Source organism: Lactuca saligna, chromosome 9 (genome assembly GCF_052625555.1).
Source record: "Lactuca saligna cultivar CGN05327 chromosome 9, ASM5262555v1, whole genome shotgun sequence".
NCBI lineage: Eukaryota > Viridiplantae > Streptophyta > Magnoliopsida > Asterales > Asteraceae > Lactuca > Lactuca saligna.
In genome coordinates, this window is record NC_136425.1 from 132,261,457 (window position 1) to 132,283,578 (window position 22,122).

Sequence of the window (22,122 nt, forward strand, 5' to 3'; positions counted from 1 at the left end):
ATATATATATATATATATATATATATATATATATATATATATATATATATATATATATATATAACTAAATGATTTTCCAAACCAAAGGAATTTGATGGAACTCAATAAAATTCAAATTTTATTAACGAAAATCGGCTAACGGTAACAGAAAAATGTTCAGGTTGTCACAAACTAAGGCGCTGATTGTTTTTTGTGTGAAGATCTGCGCAATCACTTTTGTCTGCGCCGCGCAGACATATGCCCCAGCAGATTGTTTGTTTTTTGGAAGTGCGCAGATCAGAAAACGTCTGCGCGAGGTCTTCTTGGCGCAGACATGGGTCACTGTCTTCAAAGGTCTTCAGACCTCATTTTAACCTAAACCAAAAAAAAAAACATGGGCCACCGTGCATTTTTTATTCTTTCTTTTTTTTGTTAATAATGCATTTTTAATGTTTATGACTTGGAATTAAGTTTAAAAATTCAATTTATTTTAACAGCCGCAGACGTTAAAAACTAACAGTTTTCTTCTTGCAGACTGCAGACATTTGGTCCACCTCTTCTGCAGCAGAGACATGCAGATGTGGTCCGTAGACTGCAGACATTTTGACTTCAAAAAAACAAACAACACCTAAGATAGAATCATAAAACAATTGAAGAAAACTCAATACTCTTCTTCGTGCGCGCCTTTTTTAACAAATTTGAATTGTATTTGCCTCTTCTTTTTGCGTTTCATCCTTTTCAATTTCCAGTCGGGTGACCTTTTCACTTACCAATTTCTTTAATGGTTGGATCGTGTTTATCGATCAAGTTCTTGACCCATGTAACTGGTGAGTTATACCCATAATAAGACTTAGGATTTGGAAAAAATTGGATACCCTATAAGCTGCTACCTTGGGTTGCGGCCTAGTTAGCCCAGCCCTTGGACCATCCCTGAAAGTGATGAAAGTAGGATGCTATTATAAGCAAGTTAATGAAAGTATAATGTTAAATTCTTACAATTATATGAGAAATTAAAAACTAATATTAACAAATGACAGTTAATGACAGTATAATGTTTAGAAAGACAATGGTATAAGTGGATAACTTGTAAACTAAAAATGATACAACTACTTGTTAAATGATTCAATTTTTCAGTATGGAATAAAAACATAAGATTCATTCAAATATACCTTTTATTACATACTGATAAATCCATCTAGGCATGTTGTAGTCTTCCTCATATTTAGTCCAAGTGATTACATCCCTTTTTAGTAGTTGTGTATATGTATATACAAAATCAAGAAATTGTCAAGGGAAATATTCCATAAGTTTAAAACAACTATGTGACAGTCGACTTTTACCATACCCTTGCAAGAATGTGGTTGGGTTTTATCACCACTGATTCAACAATGACTTTGAGGTATGAATGGAAACTTTAGGCTAATGAATGGATACAAAATATCAAAAATAAGAGATGACTGACATCTGCACATACATCATTTTCAAACACAAGAAAAAATAGAAGAGACATATTGTAAAGGCTTTTAGATACCAAACTGGAACTCTTTTCATGTCCGATAAAGGGTAACTAGAGTTAACTTGCTCTACTTGTTCAACCAAATGTAGGAAAAACCTAAATAGATAAACAAAGAACTTGAAGCACTAAGTATTTTTATAAGAATAACTAAAGAATGATTAAAGGAACAATAACAATAACCAACATCATATATATAGTTTATAGAAAATATTGGGTAAAAGCATGAAAACTTACAAGGTTTCCTTCCATATGCAGTACCCGCAACTATTATCTCATTGGGCTTAGTTTTTTAATGCTTATTATATACACAACATTTCCTCCACTTGACTTATTATGGAAGAGGGTCTTAATTCTCATTATTCTCTATTCCAAATAAACATTACACGACAACATAACTATTAATAAAAAAAAAAAAAAGGAAGAATCGCAGCCTCATCTGTTGGTTCCTAGAAACCGCGCTTCAGAAGGTTCAATAATTCAACAATCCAGTCAAGAAAAATCAAAAGCCACCCGTAGCTTGCTTCCACTTTATAAATATATCCCTTTATCAAAAAACATCATTTACAATTAGTTAAAGGTGATGTAATAAATTTCATTTACAATTAGTTAGAAGTAATACAATTTATCTATACGGGAGTCCATGGGTTCATTTTTCCAAGTCCTGGATATGAAGCTGCTACATAAGATCAAAAAATCAACATTTTCCTAAATTTCAAAATCTAACAGTTTGAATGCATGGACTGAGATTTTAACCTAGGAAACATAAAAATTTCAACTTGGAAATTAAAAGAGCAATAGTAAATGGTAAGTCACAATCAAATGAGATATTAGAAAAGAGGAATAAGAGGATTACGTTTCATGATAATGGAATTTTATCGAATAGAAATATTGGTTTCTTGTTTGACTTTTTGTTGATTTAGGGATCAACTTGTGTTATAATGTGATTGAATAAAAATAGAGTTTTAATCAAAATTACCTTGTAAGCATTCTTAAGAACCAAAGATCATGATTTCATTTTCACGACAATCAACTACTAATTTGCATACGGGCTTTAACCTCAAAGTCTTATTTTTCTAATTTGGAGGTGAAGACGATTAGATTGTACATAGAAAAAAAAGGAGAAGGAAATGAAAGAAAGAGGTGTTGTTGAAGAGAAGTAAGAATCATTCCATCATGTCGATGTCGATGTAGAAGATAGAAATCTAAGCGGTGGATGTATAATTGAATGAAGTAGTGAGAGTGAAATCATGAGTTCCCGGACAGAGAAGAGTGAGATCACAAAATCTAGCTGTATAGGTAGCGATGTCGGAACCCTTCATCTTCAGGTTCCAGAGTTCGTGCTCCAATTTCTGCATTTCGCCCCTTAGGAAGTACTCAGCAAGCATGAGTTCCTTTAAACTCTCCCAACCCATGGAGTTTGCTATAGGCAGAGTTAGGGATTTGACCCGGCCATTCCACCAAGTCAATTCTCTATCAGTGAAGGTGCAGGCTGCAAACTTCACCTTGTTTGCCTCAAGACATGCGCAAATCTCGAAAATGGATTCGATCTTCTCAAACCATTGGGTTAGGGAAATGACTCCTCCACTACCATTGAAAGATTTAGGTTTGGCATCATGAAGTCTTGATATTAACACTCCTTCGGGTGTCCCTGATTTTCGTCAAGATTCTGGGAATGGGAACCACTTCCCGATCTACTAGCACCACCAGGGTTTATTTGAGCCATCGCGGATGTAATTACTGCTTGGAACATAGCAGGATCGAACTGAGGAGGTGGTGGCGACGGAGGGTCGTTGTTCTTCCTGTTAGGTCTCTTTCTGGAAGGCATCTTTTTCTAAAAGATACAAAGGGAAAAATGACGATAAGCCTCTTATATGATTATGAATTGAATAATTTCGAGCAAGATATACAATAAAGACCTATAATGATAGCTACTAACAACAACAAGGAATTTTAGGTCTTTTGTTTATAAGGATTTATACTACTGGTGATGAGTCTGTGCGTTGTTATAGAATCATAAAATACTCTAATAGTATTTTAACTTTGCTTCATTTGTATATGATTTGGTGAGTTTTAGACTTTTTGCGACACCACAGTCACTCCCAGACACATGTTGGTCATATCTCGGACAAATATAGTTGATCAGGTCAAATTGGCACCACATGTGACTACATAACTATCTAGGTTTAACCCCAGTGTCCAACTCGTCCTATATACTTTTATGTTGTTCTTACTATGTTAGCCTCCTATATGTATGTACACTTGCATAGTACTTGTAAAACTACTTGTATTTTTATAGTATACTTTTAGTTTCAGAGCACTTCAGCCCCCTTTAGTGTTTATAATTGTATACCATGTAAGGTTCGGTATACTTAGTTCACTATAAACAATAGCTCCGATACCAATCTGTCACACCCCCAAACCGGAACGGGGGAAACGTTCGGAGGTGGATGACGTCATATGTAGTATCACAAAAACTGCATCATAGTAATCAAAGTACACAAAAACATTACATTGAATATATAAAAAGGTATTTACATCTGTTTGATTCATATTTATATACATCAAAAGTAGCAAAATAAAGATGATAATTTATAGGCTCCGTCTTCTCAAAAGTATGCCGAGGTACCTGTCTACTGATTTACTGAGAATACAAGCGGTTTTGAAAAGAGAGTACCAGCATAAAAGCTGGTGAGTTCATAAGCAAGTTTTTGTAATGAAAACCTGTCATTGAATCTATAAAATGTTTGTATGCTTCCCAAGAAAATCCAATATTTTCTAACATATATGTTTATTTGTTGGATTAATGTCTAAGTCCATAACTATAATTGGTAAGACTTGACCAGACCCGGCATGGTCCATTTGGGTTGCATGGCATCATGCACTTGGATAGACTATAATGAGAGAAATAAGACACTTATGGTTATTAATATATTATAAGTTCTAGTATATTAATAATAAGAATAATAAGATTATTTAATTAGTATTGATCAAGAATTAATCTAGGATTAATTAAGTGATCAAAAAAAGACTAATTAAATATATGGGTTGATTGTGCAAATCATCCATACTTATATAGTGGGCTAATGCTCCATGGATTATCTAGTTGGGCCAAAACCCATATGATGCTCCATGGTGTATTTGAACCCATGGATCCAAGGAAATGGAAAGTCATGACAATTAGGGTTTACCCTAATTGTATAACTATATAAGCATCTTATTCTTGATCAAACTTGGCCACTAGAGAGAGTAAGAAAGGGCTAGCCGTTTTTCATGAAGTGTAGATTTCTCTCAAGTTAATCCAAGTGTATTTGGTGTTGTGTGAACTATTTGAGGTGTCACACTTGGGGCACTAGGCACTCAAGCTTCATGAAGACTTCCTACATCAAAGAGGTATGTATTCTATCTTGTTACATTCATTGTTTTGTATGCTAGATTAGGATAATACCTTGGAAGTTCTTATTTGCATGTATAATAGAGAAAACATAGATCCAAGGTATTTAGGGTTGCATGTACACTTAGGAGTGTTAGAATGCTCAAAACCCAACATTATTACTATGTTCTAAAGTAGTGTATAATGTATTAGTTTGTATGTCCGGTTACCACCAACTGTATTGTATAACGTTGTTTTGAATAAAAACCCTCTTGTATGAAAACCCTAGCTATCACCAGTAATGTATAGAATGTTCTGTTTGAAAACCCTTATTACCACCAGTATGTATAGTAGTTTCATTACTTAAATAAAACTATGAGTTGAAATCCCTGGAATCCTGCAGTTGTATTATGAAGTAGTTTTATTAATGAAAATAAAAGTAAAGAAGAATGAAATTCCGTAAACAATAAGGTTTGTTTATACAATTGTGAGTCATATAACCATGCTTGATAAGACCTAATGACCTTTACGACGTTCTTCAAGTGTCGGATATATGACATTTGTCACCCCAGGCATGCCTGCCTAAATGTAGCTAGCAGTTCCGGTGTGGGATTGTCAGTCCCAAATAGATCTATTCACAAATCTCACACTCTCCCTCCAGGAGACTCTGGTTATACTATGATAGGATTTAACTTGTAACCCGAAAGGTACATTTAAAGAGATGTCTCACAATCATGTATTAACTAGTTTATGTGTGGTTCTGTATTGTTCTCTTGTATTTGAATCCATTGTATACTTATAGTGTAACAATAGTTATACTTAAATAATTATCTAATGTTGTACTCTCGAATTCCGAAAGTAGTAATCTATCTCATAAACTAAGTATGTCATTGTTTATATGTGTGTTAATGTATAAGCTCCGAATTTGTAAAATTATGTATTGAAATCCCAAACTATACCTATTATAGTTTGCATGTATGGTGTGTAATTGGTTCGTGTATTGATCTGAAAACTATGCAATTATGGTTGTACGTTGAAAACATCCCTTATGCTCAACATGTTACAAAAGGGATAAAATGTCTAAATATTTTGTAAAACGTGGAAATCTTTTGGTTGTGTCAAGTGCATAAGTTGTAAACCTGTTGAAATTCTTTTGTATAAGTTCACAAAATCATTTGTGTTTGGCTTGCATTCCCCCCCCCCCCCCCCCCCCCCCCCCCCCCCGTAGAAAACATTAAAAATAGTAAAAGCATAGGGGTATGAACTCATAGTTAGTCGTGTGATTAGTCGGATAACGAAACTGGGTGTGAAGACCCTTGGATGGATGCACGCGGTACTTATCGGGATCCTAATCAACAATTAAATACCTAATTGCATTTTATTAGCGAAACCATTATTTATAGTGTTAGAAAAACACTTGCTTTCGGTTTAGGAATGATACCGGAACTCGATTGAATTGGGGAAAGTTGGTTTTCATCTAGGTTCACCACATAAGAAGGGTTTGCGATCGTAAAGGGATTACGGCCGTAAATGGTTCTTGGTCGTGAACAGCCCCACGAAGGGTTTACGGCCATGAACGGTGTTCTTGAATGAACTCTGAAGATTTAAAGGGTGTTTGTAATACCGAAATTTTCAAAGCAAAATTTTCATTTTTAACATAAAATATTTCACATATCATATCCCGAAAAATCTCAATATCAACATCAATACAATCTATTTATCAAAAGTTGTTTAACACGTAAACTAGGATCCTCCAAAATGTATTCCCAAAGACAGTGTGTGTGTGTGTGTGTACACTCAAGCGGGGACCTTCCTGCGATCATCGGAAGTAAATGAAACACATAAAACATAACAAGGTAAGCATGAAGCTTAGTGAGTTCCCTAAAATACCACACACAGCTCATTTGCCACTCTAGGCTATAACTCAATAAGATCCTCTGGTAAGTGTGTCTCACTGGGACCCTCCAGTCCCAACTCAGTAAGCTCATAATAACAATATTCGGCATAAATCACAAAGGCATAATGCAGAATATCAAATACAAAGATAGACACAATAAAAAAACTCAATCACACCATGTGCCACTCACGCAAGTATAGTGAGAAGACTCACCTCGCAAGTAAGCTAAGTGAACGAATACTCTCGCACACGAATCACCGAGTCTAGCCTCCTCCTAATCACATAAGATAACTATATCTAATAAACTCTTTAAATTGCACATTTAACTAAGTTATCTCTCTCTCTTTATCTCTCTCTTGAAGTGGAAAAGACCAATTTACCCCTCCATGGTTTCCTAAAGACAGGGTTGACCAAACTCTAAGTCAACAGAAGTCAAACTTGAGTCAACAGTCCATGTTGACCCTACTCGTCGAGTGAACTTATGGGACTCGACAAGTCTGCTCGCCATCCACAGAATCACTCAAAGGTCTGGGTCAACTCCCCGAGTTGACCCGTCAACTCATCGAGTTGATGTACGATCAAAACCATCAGGACAACCCCATCCGACTTGTTGAGTCAGCTTCTTGACTCGGCAAGTCCATTCAGACTCTTCAGTCGTTTTCAAGGTAGGGAACTTCCCCAAACTCTGGATCTACACTCGTAAGGCTCATCTATCACATAAAGTCACAGGCTTTACGTTCATGCATGGCATTTTGAGCTCAAAATGCCAAAAAGCACCCCAAAAAGGGTTTTTCACTCAAGACCACTATTATTGTTGAATAAAGCATGGACTTTTGGACTCTAGGGACCTCATATGGTCCAGATCTGAACTTCAAACCTCACAATGAGCATGGAACACTCAACGTCCTCATATTTGGGTGGAAAAACCATACATTCACAAAATCATAAGATCTATGCTATATAAAGAAAAAGGTGAAAGCTTTATACCTTTCCCAGAAGCTTTGAAGTGAAACAACCTCAGATCTAGCAATACCCTCTTGTCCATTGGCTTGGAAATCTTCTCTTCTGTTCTCAAAATGCACCAAACACTCACAATTAGCAAGTCAATCTGCCTCTAGGCTCAAAGCTCGTTTAGGGTTTTCTCTCAAGGAAGGGTAGCCGCAAATGAGGCCAGAAGTGCCTTTAAATAGGCTCCAAACCCGAGAATTTAGGGTTTCTCATCTCAGCGCCTACTCGGCGAATCGGTTCTCGTACTCATCGAGTAGGTCATTAAACCCACGTCCCCATCCACGATAGTACTCGGCGAGTTGTAGCACCAACTCGTCGAGTCATACTAAAAATTCAAAGAAATAAATAATCAAAATGATGCACCTTGGACTCCGGAGGTTACAGTGTACGTGTGACATCCCGGAATTTAGGGCATAGATTTCAAACGACTAAACTACGACAAATCTATTTGTAATTAATTCATTCAGCTTTAACTGCATCTAATGAAATATAAATGAATTAATTTCAATTATTATATAATATTTGATGGTATTTTTATGCCCAAACGTGTAAACTGGTAACCCAATCGAACCGCCCAACTGCAGCGCTGACTAATGCGTCTGAAAATTGAAATTTAACATTTTTCATTTCTGAGCAAAATAAACACAAAAATATGATAGTACATGTTCCCCCATTTCCAAAAATATAAAGAACGTCCAAAACGGAGTTTATATGCAAAAGATACAACCGCTTTAAGAAAAACGGACAGTAAAACACTTTTATTCTTTAATCGCGTAAACAAAAACGTTCCGTTGAGGCACTTACGCTTTGCCGACGGGATTTTTGAGAGCGTTTTTGGACTCAGGATATAGTATATTATTTAATTTCACACTCAAAATAATTTTTACAAAAATATTTATGAAAGTCGCGAAAACGGACACCGCGAGCCGTTAAGACGCAAAACTTAAAACGCAATTTCCCGGAGATCCGTAACTCCAAAAATTAATCCGTTTGATGTTCTAGAATCCTTGAATTATACTCTATCTAACAGAGCCTTCGAAAAATAAAATCAATGCACGTATACCGAGAAACCCGATTTTTGTATGTTTTAAACATGTAAGGGAGGCTTAGCCCCATGTGGGGCCCACCCATACTCCAACAGACAAAAAAAAAAAAAAAAAATCTGATCTCTTTTATCTTCACCTCACCCCCACGTGCCATATCTTTTCTTTCTTGCACATATCCTCAAAAGTACAAGGTAAGGGTTGAGGTATGGCTTATTTGGTTTGTGTGTATGGATTTTTACTATAAAAGGAATGCATGAGTGCCTTCATTCGACACAAATCATCAACTTCTTCCCTCTTCTCTCTATCACTCTCTTCCTCCATAAAAGCTGGAAGAACATCCCCTGCCACTCTCAAACACCCACTACCACCACCCAAAAGCTTCATCCCTAAGCTTAGTTTGTTATTTCCTTCGATCCCTGGAAGCTTTTCCATACCCCTGCATCGAAATCCAACCGAAATGAGGAAGAACGGAGGTAGCAGTATCAGAACCACCACCCCCGTCAGCCTCCTGTTGCAGCAATAACCACCGATCGCCACCACTTCTAGCCTCCATTTCGTCACTAGTAAGCCATCTCCACCCCCTTGATTTCGTTATAAGCTTCCATGTATCTAGAACTATAATAATAATAATAATAATAATAATAATAATAATAATAATAAACCGCCGCAAGATTTTTATTTATTTATTTATTTTCTTTCTTTCGTTTGCGTATCACGTCGGGGAAGAAGATAAGCTTGTATACAGTTCAAACATCATTGCAAATTAAATATATATAGTCCCCATACTTTTAAATTGCCTGAATTTAGTCCCTTGAAAGTTATTTCAAATGTAAGATTTAAACAATAAAAGTTTGATAAGAATGTTTAAAACTTACTTTAGGATGGAAAAATCATTTCAAAACAAATCAAACTTTATATACAAAAATTAAATGTTTATACGTATATTTTAAAAATTTTAAAGTTGATTTCAAATAAATTAATTTTGGTTATTTAAATACTTGCGGAATTATAATAAATTAAATTTTAAAATTTAATTAAAATAATTATAAATTTTAAATTGGCAAGACTTAGGGAATTATTCAAGAAATTGTTATAATACTTAATCACGTCCAAATAATAATATATATCGAATTTCTAGGAAATCGAACTAATCTCGGAGATCACGACCTCACGGCAATACATTCTGGTCTTCAGAACTACTCGTTTACCACTCGATAAGGTGAGAGTTACGGCCCCTCTTTTTATATTTATTTGTTTTGGGGGAGAATACATGTGATATATATTATTTATGATACAAATATATAAGTCTTATATGATATGCATGCTACAAATTTAAGTTATAAATACTTCCATCATGCATAAGATTTTACACACTTATACAAGATCGTTATGTTAAAATATATATCTCTATAAAAGCGAGTAATTTATACTTCTATAAATACGTCAACCATACTCGACTTTACAAATACTATACTACGAGTTTCATTATGCCCGGTACTTATCTATAATTAAGTTAGGGCTGAGAGTTATTCACAAACTTTGCGTTAATGGTTTTTGAGTGAGACGCTACTATTCATTAGCTGAGTTTAATCACTTAGCCTGCCCCACACTGCTATAATCGTTAATCTTCGGAGCGAGTTACATATATATAGATCTATATAGGGTTGACAACCCCACCTGCGGTTGCTAGCTACAACCATCGACTGATCAATCGAAGCAGGTGATATGTGTCTACGATCGTTACTACGATGTCCAATGAAGCGTCGTAGGGAGGGGTACCTTTCGTCTGTAGCTCGATTATAGAACTCACTAAAAACATTAACACGAATCTCTCTCACTTTTTCACTACAACCATATGTTTGGTTGCTTTTAGAAATGTTTTTAAGTATGGTGGTTACTTATACAATGGATATGTTTAAACATTCATGAAGTTATTACAAACACATTTTCTTCAAAAGCATAAAATTATTTATAAAATTAATTTTTAGCTTTTAAAGACTCATGACAAGCATTGTCTCAACGATCTTTATACAAAATATATATATATATATATATATATATATATATATATATATATATACTCTTGGACTTTTGAAAGTATTATTACTGCGGCTAGCAGAAAACCTGTGACTCTCACCAACCTCGTGTTGACTTTCAAAATACATGTATTCTCAGGAAATCAGTGAAATTTCAGGCACAATCAGACGATGGAAAACATGGCTCGCAAGTACTTTAATTTTCTACTTTTGAACTGTTATGCCTAACTGTTAAGGCAAACTCGTATTATTATTTTATTACTACCTGTAAGAACCATGTATGAAAGCATAAACATGTAATGAAATGTTGTTTTGTTTATTGTTGTACTTGTGCTGTATATTCAATTTATCTGTGATCCATGAACTTAGTCGCACAGCCCGGCATGTTCCGCCGCCTCGGCCGGGGGTGTGACAGATTGGTATCAGAGCTAAATTGGCTATAGAGAACTCGTATCCTCGAAAGAGGAATACAACTATAGCAACTAGCTTCTTATAAAAGTATTATCAATAATAAAACTACTTCCCGACTACTTATGGTATGCTAGTTGGGAAGTACAAAACAAAGATTAATAATACTACAAACCCCACCAACCTTAATATGTAAGAGTTGATATATATACTCTGACCCACGATGAGAACACTTAATAAAAATTCTAAACATCCCTTCAACTAAAACTACCAACTCAACCCTTTAGGTCAAACGCCTCAATTAAAGGTTAGTATCGTACATAAGCCATACCACAAATAAACCTGGAACGCGCGCCTATGTTATTTATGGTCGGGTCGGTGCACAACCAACCTTGAGCAAGGAGTTTGATAAGCTACAACGGTTGAGAGTTTTAGAAGTTGAAGAATATCCATCAGATTCGTTGCTGAAGCTTAATACCCTAGAATCCTTTTATCAACCTTAAAACTCTTAATAAAAAATTAAAAAAAAAATTAAAAAAAAAAAAAACCCTTATACAAATTTACTAACCCGCTTGAAACCCTTCTATGTAGATGGCTGGACTACCGGATAACCCTGATGACTGGTTTCGACTTGAGGATCCTGATGAGCCATTTGGAGTTCCTTTGCATCCACATCCACTACACTTAGCGGGGGATCCGTACTTTCCCCATGACGGTCTTGAGGAGGAGGATCCCGAAGAGGATCCTGAGGAGGATCCCGAAGAGGATCCTGAGGAGGATCCCGATGAGGAGGAGCTCGAGAATGAGGGCATATTTTAGGATGCCCAAGAGACTGATAATGATGGTCCTGCAGAGGATGAGGGAGACCTCTCCGAAGAGGAACCTACTCCCCTTACCCCACCAGACTCACCACCGAGACCCCATTACCAGCCGTACCTTCTGCGCGGCAAGGGCCCTTGTATGATGAGGACCCCAGGAACTACTATGTCTCCTATTTACCACTTGGACCCAGCTGCTCAGGTTTCCCGACCCACTAGTGGTCTATTAGGGAAACGTAATCGATCCAGTGAGCCATCTTGGCTTACAGACCTCCTTAGCAGGAGGGATGCTACTGATCTACCACCACGGTTTGAGGTTGGTGAATCTTCACGAGCACCACTCAGGTTTAATCCTGAGGATGATCCGATACCTCGCTTGATGACTCAGATTGATCAGACCGAGGATAGGATTAGATCCTTGGAGCAGTTTGTGAAAGGTCCAGGCTCTACTTCCCTCGACCATCGAGTTGAGACACTCGAGGAAGAGGAGAAGGAGAATTCTGATGCGATCCAGATATTATATCATCTCTCGGGTGCTGATCATGATGCAGTGAATGCCTTGAGTGCTCAGGTAAGAGCACAGAACTACCGGATTCAGATCATGGAGAGCGAGCTTGCTGCGCAGCGAAATCAGTTGGTTATCTCTGCGCAGGAACGACGCTACATCTTGGACCAGTTCGAGGACTTTGTCCTCTATGTGATGACTCGATTTGGGAGGTAGATATCTAGGACAACTTGTGTCCTAGGATAAGGTTAGGACTTTTGAGGAATAGCTTTTGTATTGCAAGTGTTTATCACTGCCTGGTTTGTAATAGCTCTTTTGAAAAGCTTTTCTATTTCTAACCTTATATGGTTAAAACTTTGTAACCAAAACAAGCAGTTCTGATGACAATGTTTCTGTGTTTTATTAAATGTTTGTATTTATTATGTATTGCTTGCAAAACTCTATATATCAGGAAAAGCTTTCATTTTCTGGTTTCGCAAGAAAAACAAATTGAACAAATACAAAATACACACACATTATAACTATATGGTTTAAAAAAAAATTTTACTTATCTAACGTATTAGGATAATGCCTCGACGAAAAGAACCACGAGTTCGTCCACCACCGACTCCCCGAACTAACAGGAGAAGTGCTCCAGAGATAACTCAAACAACAGAAGAAACTCCAGACCCTGAAGAAACCCCAAGTGCTACAAATAACCACCAAAATTTCCAGATGGATCCCACCATGATGCAGAACATGCTTGCACAAGGGATTGCTACGGCCTTGGCGACTTATGAGGCAGCTCGAAACGGGAATACTGGAAATAGCGGAAGTGGTACTCCTGTAGTTGCCCAAAGAAATCCCAAACACTGCTCATACAAAGAATTCATGGGTTGTAAACCCCGATCCTTCTACGGAACTGAAGGAGCTGTTGGCCTATCCCGATGGATAGAAAAGATTGAAGCTGTCTTCCACATCAGCTCTTGCCCGGATGACTGCAGGGTTAAGTACGCTACCTGCACACTGATGGATGCTGCCTTAACTTGGTGGAACAACCATGCCAAGACCGTGGGAATTGCGGAAGCCTATGCCATGGGATGGGAACAGCTGAAACTAATGATGACTAAAGTGTATTGCCCACGGCAGGAGATTCAGGCATTAGAACAAGAACTCTGGAACCTAACCATGCAAGGATCAGAGGTAGCTGCTTATACCTCCCGATTTGAAGACCTTGCAACTCTTTGTCCCGGAATGGTACCTTCAGAAGACAAGAAGACGGAGAGATACATTTGGGGATTAGCATCGCCAGTCCAAGGTCTGGTTACTGCATCCAGACCCTCAACTTTTGATAGTGCCAAGCAGCTGGCCTATGAGTTGACTGAACAATGTATCCCAACAAGGCACCATGGCCCCTGCAAAAGAAAAGAACCAAGCTGGGAATTCTAAGAGAAAGTTCCAGGGAAAGCCAAAAGGGAACTTCAAACACCGTAAGCGAAACCCAGAGCCTGTAACGGTGTATGCTGCAGTCACAACCACTCCCACTCCAGTAAAACCCTACGCTGGAACTCTACCCCGCTGCCCTAAGTGCAATTATCATCATGTTGGAGACTGCAGGATATGTAGCAACTGCAAATTAAGCGGTCATACCACCAAATTTTGCAGAAAGAACCCAAGCAACACAGTCTCAACTACTACCGCAAGAGAAAGTCGAACCTGCTTCGAGTGCAACCAACATGGACATTTCAGGAAAGATTGTCCTAAGCTGAAGAGACAGGGTGGTCAAGGAAGGGCGTTTGTGATAGGTGCGGGAGACGCACGCCAGGAACCAACTGTGGTTACTGGTACGTTTCCTATCAACAATATTTATGCCTCTGTATTATTTGACACTGGTGCTGATAAGAGTTTTATTTCCCACAAATTTAGAAAAATGATTAATCATGAATCATGCAAACTCAATAATGCTTACACGGTAGAAGTAGCCAATGGTCAAATAGAAAGCACCTTAGAAATACTCACCAACTGCCTTCTCACCCCGAATAATCACGTGTTCCCTGTCGACTTAATGCCCATAACCATTGGAAGTTTCGATGTAATCATCGGAATGGATTGGTTATCAACCCATCGAGCGGAGATTTTATGTTACGAAAAAGCTGTACGATTACCCTTACCAAACGATGAAGTCCTTGTGATTTATGGAGACAAGGCGGGGAAGAACCTACGAGTCATTACTTGCATGAAGGCAAGGAAGTATTTGTAGAAGAGATGCTACGCTTTCTTGGCCCACGTGGTGGATACGCAAGGCAAGGGTAAGGAAATCAAAGACATACCACAAGTGTGTGACTACCCAGACGTATTTCCAGAAGACCTACCTGGAGTACCTCCTATCAGACAGGTTGAATTTCGAATCGACCTTATCCCGGGTGCAGCACCAGTGGCACGGTCTCCTTATCGCCTGGCTCCATCGGAAATGCAAGAACTATCCAGTCAACTTCAAGAACTTCTCGACAAAGGCTTTATTCGGCCAAGCTTCTCTCCATGGGGAGCCCCGGTATTGTTTGTCAAAAAGAAGGATGGTTCTTTTAGGATGTGCATCGATTATCGAGAGTTGAATAAGCTCACTATCAAAAACCGGTATCCACTCCCGAGGATCGATGACCTGTTCGACCAATTACAAGGATCCTGCTACTACTCAAAGATCGACCTACGATCCGGCTATCATCAACTTAGAGTTCAAGAAGCGGATATTCCAAAGACGGCATTCCGAACTAGATACGGTCACTATGAGTTTCTAGTGATGCCATTTGGACTGACCAACGCACCTGCCGTATTCATGGACCTTATGAATCGGGTGTGTAAACCCTACTTGGACAAATTTGTGATTGTCTTTATCGATGACATATTAATATACTCACGAACCAAGGAAGAACATGGCCAGCACTTGCGTTTAATCCTAGAACTACTAAGAAAAGAAAAACTTTATGCAAAGTTTTCTAAGTGTGAGTTCTGGATTAACGAAGTTCACTTCCTCGGTCATGTGGTCAGCAATAAAGGGATTCATGTCGATCCGGCGAAGATTGAAGTTGTCAAGAATTGGAAAGCACCAACAACACCAACCGAAGTACGTCAGTTCTTAGGGCTTGCAGGCTATTATCGGAGATTTATTGAGAACTTCTCCAAAATAGCCAAGCCTCTCACCGCACTAACCCAGAAAGACAAAAAGTTCAACTGGGGAGACAGTCAAGAGTCTGCCTTCCGAAAATTGAAGCAATTGTTATGCAGTGCACCAATTTTGTCTCTTCCCGAGGAAACAGAAGACTTTGTAGTATACTGTGATGCCTCACGTCAAGGGTTAGGGTGTGTACTAATGCAGAGGAATAAGGTTATTGCATATGCATCCCGACAACTAAAGCCAAATGAGACAAACTACACTACCCATGACTTAGATTTGGGAGCCGTAATATTTGCTCTGAAGATTTGGAGACACTATCTATACGGGACAAAGTGCATTGTATTCACAGACCACAAGAGCCTCCAACACATTTTTGATCAAAAAGATCTCAATATGAGACAACGGAGACGGGTCGAATTACTAAATGATTATGAATGCGAGATTCGTTATCATCCCGGTAAAGCAAACGTTGTGGCAGATGCCTTAAGCAGGAAGGAACGAGCAAAACCTCTTCGTGTAAAGGCTCTAACCCTAACCATCCACTCGAACCTTACTATTCAAATTCGTGATGCTCAGCTAGAAGCACTTAAACCTGAAAACATCATGGAAGAAAACCTACGAGGCATGGACAAACAGTTCGACCTCAGAGATGATGGAACGCGATACTTCATGAACCGAATTTGGACTCCAAGATTTGGAGAAGTCAGAGATTTGGTTTTAAATGAAGCTCACAAGTCAAGATACTCAATACATCCCGGATCAGACAAGATGTATCTCGATCTCAAGAAGCATTATTGGTGGCCCAATATGAAGGCAGAAATTGCCACTTATGTTGGTAAGTGTTTGACCTGCTCCAAGGTCAAGGCGGAGTACCAGAAGCCGTCTGGCCTGCTACAACAACCATCAATTCCAGAATGGAAGTGGGAACAAATAACAATGGACTTTATAACAAAGTTGCCCAAGACATCAAGCGGTTACGATACCATATGGGTAGTGGTTGACCGTTTGACCAAGTCCGCTCACTTCTTAGCCATCAAGGAAACTGATAAGATGGAAAAACTCACCAGAACTTATCTCAAGGAGATAGTCAGACTACACGGTGTGCCAATATCTATCATCTCGGACCGAGATAGTAGATTTACTTCCAGATTTTGGCAATCATTGCAAAGATCCCTAGGCACAAAACTCGACATGAGTACAGCATATCATCCCCAAACGGATGGCCAGAGCGAAAGGACAATACAAACTCTGGAAGATATGCTCCGCGCTTGTGTGATAGACTTTGGTAATGCATGGGATACTCACTTGCCATTAGTTGAGTTCTCTTACAACAACAGCTATCACAGTAGTATAAAGGCCGCTCCATTCGAGGCCTTGTATGGGCGCAAATGTCGTTCACCATTATGTTGGGCAGAGGTTGGAGATACCCAACTAGCAGGAAAACATATTAGAGATACACTATTCACTGGACCTGAAATCATACAGGAGACAACAGAAAAGATTGTTCAGATAAAAGAACGGCTAAAAGCCGCACGTAGTCGACAGAAGAGTTATGCTGACAACAGACGCAAACCATTGGAATTCAAAGTAGGAGACCGAGTCCTACTAAAAGTTGCCCCATGGAAGGGTGTCATTAGATTCGGAAAAAGAGGAAAGCTAAACCCACGTTACATCGGACCCTTTGAGATCCTAGCAAGAGTTGGTCCGGTAGCTTATAAGCTCAAGCTACCTCAAGAGCTTAACAAGGTTCACGATACCTTCCACGTGTCTAATCTCAAAAAGTGTCTAGCCGATGAAAATTTGATCGTACCACTCGATGAAATTCAGGTCAACACAAAGCTTCACTTCATGGAGGAACCAATGGAGATTATGGATCGGGAAATTAAAAGACTTAAACAAAACCGCATACCTATAGTAAAAGTCCGATGGAACTCTCGTAGAGGGACAGAGTTTACCTGGGAACGTAAGGACCAAATGAAGCAAAAGTACCCACACTTATTCAATGATGCCCCCTCCACCAGTGAAAGAACTAACTACTAGTGTAAAGTAGCCAAGAATGTAATAATTTCGGGACGAAATTCCCTTAACGGGGAGGTAATGTGACATCCCGGAATTTAGGGCATAGATTTCAAACGACTAAACTACGACAAATCTATTTGTAATTAATTCATTCAGCTTTAACTGCATCTAATGAAATATAAATGAATTAATTTCAATTATTATATAATATTTGATGGTATTTTTATGCCCAAACGTGTAAACTGGTAACCCAATCGAACCGCCCAACTGCAGCGCTGACTAATGCGTCTGAAAATTGAAATTTAACATTTTTCATTTTTTGAGCAAAATAAACACAAAAATATGATAGTACATGTTCCCCCATTTCCAAAAATATAAAGAACGTCCAAAACGGAGTTTGTATGCAAAAGATACAACCGCTTTAAGAAAAACGGACAGTAAAACACTTTTATTCTTTAATCGCGTAAACAAAAACGTTCCGTTGAGGCACTTACGCTTTGCCGACGAGATTTTTGAGAGCGTTTTTGGACTCAGGATATAGTATATTATTTAATTTCACACTCAAAATAATTTTTACAAAAATATTTATGAAAGTCGCGAAAACGGACACCGCGAGCCGTTAAGACGCAAAACTTAAAACGCAATTTCCCGGAGATCCGTAACTCCAAAAATTAATCCGTTTGATGTTCTAGAATCCTTGAATTATACTCTATCTAACGGAGCCTTCGAAAAATAAAATCAATGCACGAATACCGAGAAACCCGATTTTTGTATGTTTTAAACATGTAAGGGAGGCTTAGCCCCATGTGGGGCCCACCCATACTCCAACAGACAAAAAAAAAAAAAAAAAAATCTGATCTCTTTTATCTTCACCTCACCCCCACGTGCCATATCTTTTCTTTCTTGCACATATCCTCAAAAGTACAAGGTAAGGGTTGAGGTATGGCTTATTTGGTTTGTGTGTATGGATTTTTACTATAAAAGGAATGCATGAGTGCCTTCATTCGACACAAATCATCAACTTCTTCCCTCTTCTCTCTATCACTCTCTTCCTCCATAAAAGCTGGAAGAACATCCCCTGCCACTCTCAAACACCCACTACCACCACCCAAAAGCTTCATCCCTAAGCTTAGTTTGTTATTTCCTTCGATCCCTGGAAGCTTTTCCATACCCCTGCATCGAAATCCAACCGAAATGAGGAAGAACGGAGGTAGCAGTATCAGAACCACCACCCCCGTCAGCCTCCTGTTGCAGCAATAACCACCGATCGCCACCACTTCTGGCCTCCATTTCGTCACTAGTAAGCCATCTCCACCCCCTTGATTTCGTTATAAGCTTCCATGTATCTAGAACTATAATAATAATAATAATAATAATAATAATAATAATAATAATAATAATAATAAACCGCCGCAAGATTTTTATTTATTTATTTATTTTCTTTCTTTCATTTGCGTATCACGTCGGGGAAGAAGAACAGGAGGCATATGCCTCTTGTTATAAGCTTGTATACAATTCAAACATCATTGCAAATTAAATATATATAGTCCCCATACTTTTAAATTGCCTGAATTTAGTCCCTTGAAAGTTATTTCAAATGTAAGATTTAAACAATAAAAGTTTGATAAGAATGTTTAAAACTTACTTTAGGATGGAAAAATCATTTCAAAACAAATCAAACTTTATATACAAAAATTAAATGAAAAATGTTTATACGTATATTTTAAAAATTTTAAAGTTGATTTCAAATAAATTAATTTTGGTTATTTAAATACTTGCGGAATTATAATAAATTAAATTTTAAAATTTAATTAAAATAATTATAAATTTTAAATTGGCAAGACTTAGGGAATTATTCAAGAAATTGTTATAATACTTAATCACGTCCAAATAATAATATATATCGAATTTCTAGGAAATCGAACTAATCTCGGAGATCACGACCTCACGGCAATACATTCTGGTCTTCAGAACTACTCGTTTACCACTCGATAAGGTGAGAGTTACGGCCCCTCTTTTTATATTTATTTGTTTTGGGGGAGAATACATGTGATATATATTATTTATGATACAAATATATAAGTCTTATATGATATGCATGCTACAAATTTAAGTTATAAATACTTCCATCATGCATAAGATTTTACACACTTATACAAGATCGTTATGTTAAAATATATATCTCTATAAAAGCGAGTAATTTATACTTCTATAAATACGTCAACCATACTCGACTTTACAAATACTATACTACGAGTTTCATTATGCCCGGTACTTATCTATAATTAAGTTAGGGCTGAGAGTTATTCACAAACTTTGCGTTAATGGTTTTTGAGTGAGACGCTACTATTCATTAGCTGAGTTTAATCACTTAGCCTACCCCACACTGCTATAATCGTTAATCTTCGGAGCGAGTTACATATATATATAGATCTATATAGGGTTGACAACCCCACCTGCGGTTGCTAGCTACAACCATCGACTGATCAATCGAAGCAGGTGATATGTGTCTACGATCGTTACTACGATGTCCAATGAAGCGTCGTAGGGAGGGGTACCTTTCGTCTGTAGCTCGATTATAGAACTCACTAAAAACATTAACACGAATCTCTCTCACTTTTTCACTACAACCATATGTTTGGTTGCTTTTAGAAATGTTTTTAAGTATGGTGGTTACTTATACAATGGATATGTTTAAACATTCATGAAGTTATTACAAACACATTTTCTTCAAAAGCATAAAATTATTTATAAAATTAATTTTTAGCTTTTAAAGACTCATGACAAGCATTGTCTCAACGATCTTTATACAAAATATATATATATATATATATATATATATATATATATATATACATATATATATATATATACATATATATATATATATATATATATATATATATATATATATACTCTTGGACTTTTGAAAGTATTATTACTGCGGCTAGCAGAAAACCTATGACTCTCACCAACCTCGTGTTGACTTTCAAAATACATGTATTCTCAGGAAATCAGTGAAATTTCAGGCACAATCAGACGATGGAAAACATGGCTCGCAAGTACTTTAATTTTCTACTTTTGAACTGTTATGCCTAACTGTTAAGGCAAACTCGTATTATTATTTTATTACTACCTGTAAGAACCATGTATGAAAGCATAAACATGTAATGAAATGTTGTTTTGTTTATTGTTGTACTTGTGCTGTATATTCAATTTATCTGTGATCCATGAACTTAGTCGCACAGCCCGGCATGTTCCGCCGCCTCGGCCGGGGGTGTGACAAATTGGTATCAGAGCTAAATTGGCTATAGAGAACTCGTATCCTCGAAAGAGGAATACAACTATAGCAACTAGCTTCTTATAAAAGTATTATCAATAATAAAACTACTTCCCGACTACTTATGGTATGCTAGTTGGGAAGTACAAAACAAAGATTAATAATACTACAAACCCCACCAACCTTAATATGTAAGAGTTGATATATATACTCTGACCCACGATGAGAACACTTAATAAAAATTCTAAACATCCCTTCAACTAAAACTACCAACTCAACCCTTTAGGTCAAACGCCTCAATTAAAGGTTAGTATCGTACATAAGCCATACCACAAATAAACCTGGAACGCGCGCCTATGTTATTTATGGTCGGGCCGGTGCACAACCAACCTTGAGCAAGGAGTTTGATAAGCTACAACGGTTGAGAGTTTTAGAAGTTGAAGAATATCCATCAGATTCGTTGCTGAAGCTTAATACCCTAGAATCCTTTTATCAACCTTAAAACTCTTAATAAAAAATTAAAAAAAAAAAAAAAAAAAAAAAAAAAAAAAAACCCTTATACAAATTTACTAACCCGCTTGAAACCCTTCTATGTAGATGGCTGGACTACCGGATAACCCTGATGACTGGTTTCGACTTGAGGATCCTGATGAGCCATTTGGAGTTCCTTTGCATCCACATCCACTACACTTAGCGGGGGATCCGTACTTTCCCCATGACGGTCTTGAGGAGGAGGATCCCGAAGAGGATCCTGAGGAGGATCCCGAAGAGGATCCTGAGGAGGATCCCGATGAGGAGGAGCTCGAGAATGAGGGCATATTTTAGGATGCCCAAGAGACTGATAATGATGGTCCTGCAGAGGATGAGGGAGACCTCTCCGAAGAGGAACCTACTCCCCTTACCCCACCAGACTCACCACCGAGACCCCATTACCAGCCGTACCTTCTGCGCGGCAAGGGCCCTTGTATGATGAGTACCCCAGGAACTACTATGTCTCCTATTTACCACTTGGACCCAGCTGCTCAGGTTTCCCGACCCACTAGTGGTCTATTAGGGAAACGTAATCGATCCAGTGAGCCATCTTGGCTT

The 22,122-nt window shown here is 37.8% G+C and overlaps 2 long non-coding RNA genes across 2 annotated transcripts; both read left to right on the forward strand.

Moving 5' to 3' along the window:
• The first annotated feature begins 9,038 nt into the window (after nucleotides 1–9,038).
• Nucleotides 9,039–11,105, forward strand: LOC145014048 (uncharacterized). The gene is made up of 3 exons (XR_013665384.1): nucleotides 9,039–9,379; nucleotides 9,955–10,035; nucleotides 10,992–11,105. It is a non-coding gene; the product is annotated as an uncharacterized LOC145014048 (long non-coding RNA).
• Nucleotides 11,106–18,712: 7,607 nt separating this feature from the next.
• LOC145014132 (uncharacterized) lies at nucleotides 18,713–20,877 on the forward strand. The gene is made up of 3 exons (XR_013665414.1): nucleotides 18,713–19,053; nucleotides 19,669–19,749; nucleotides 20,764–20,877. It is a non-coding gene; the product is annotated as an uncharacterized LOC145014132 (long non-coding RNA).
• Nucleotides 20,878–22,122: the final 1,245 nt, after the last annotated feature.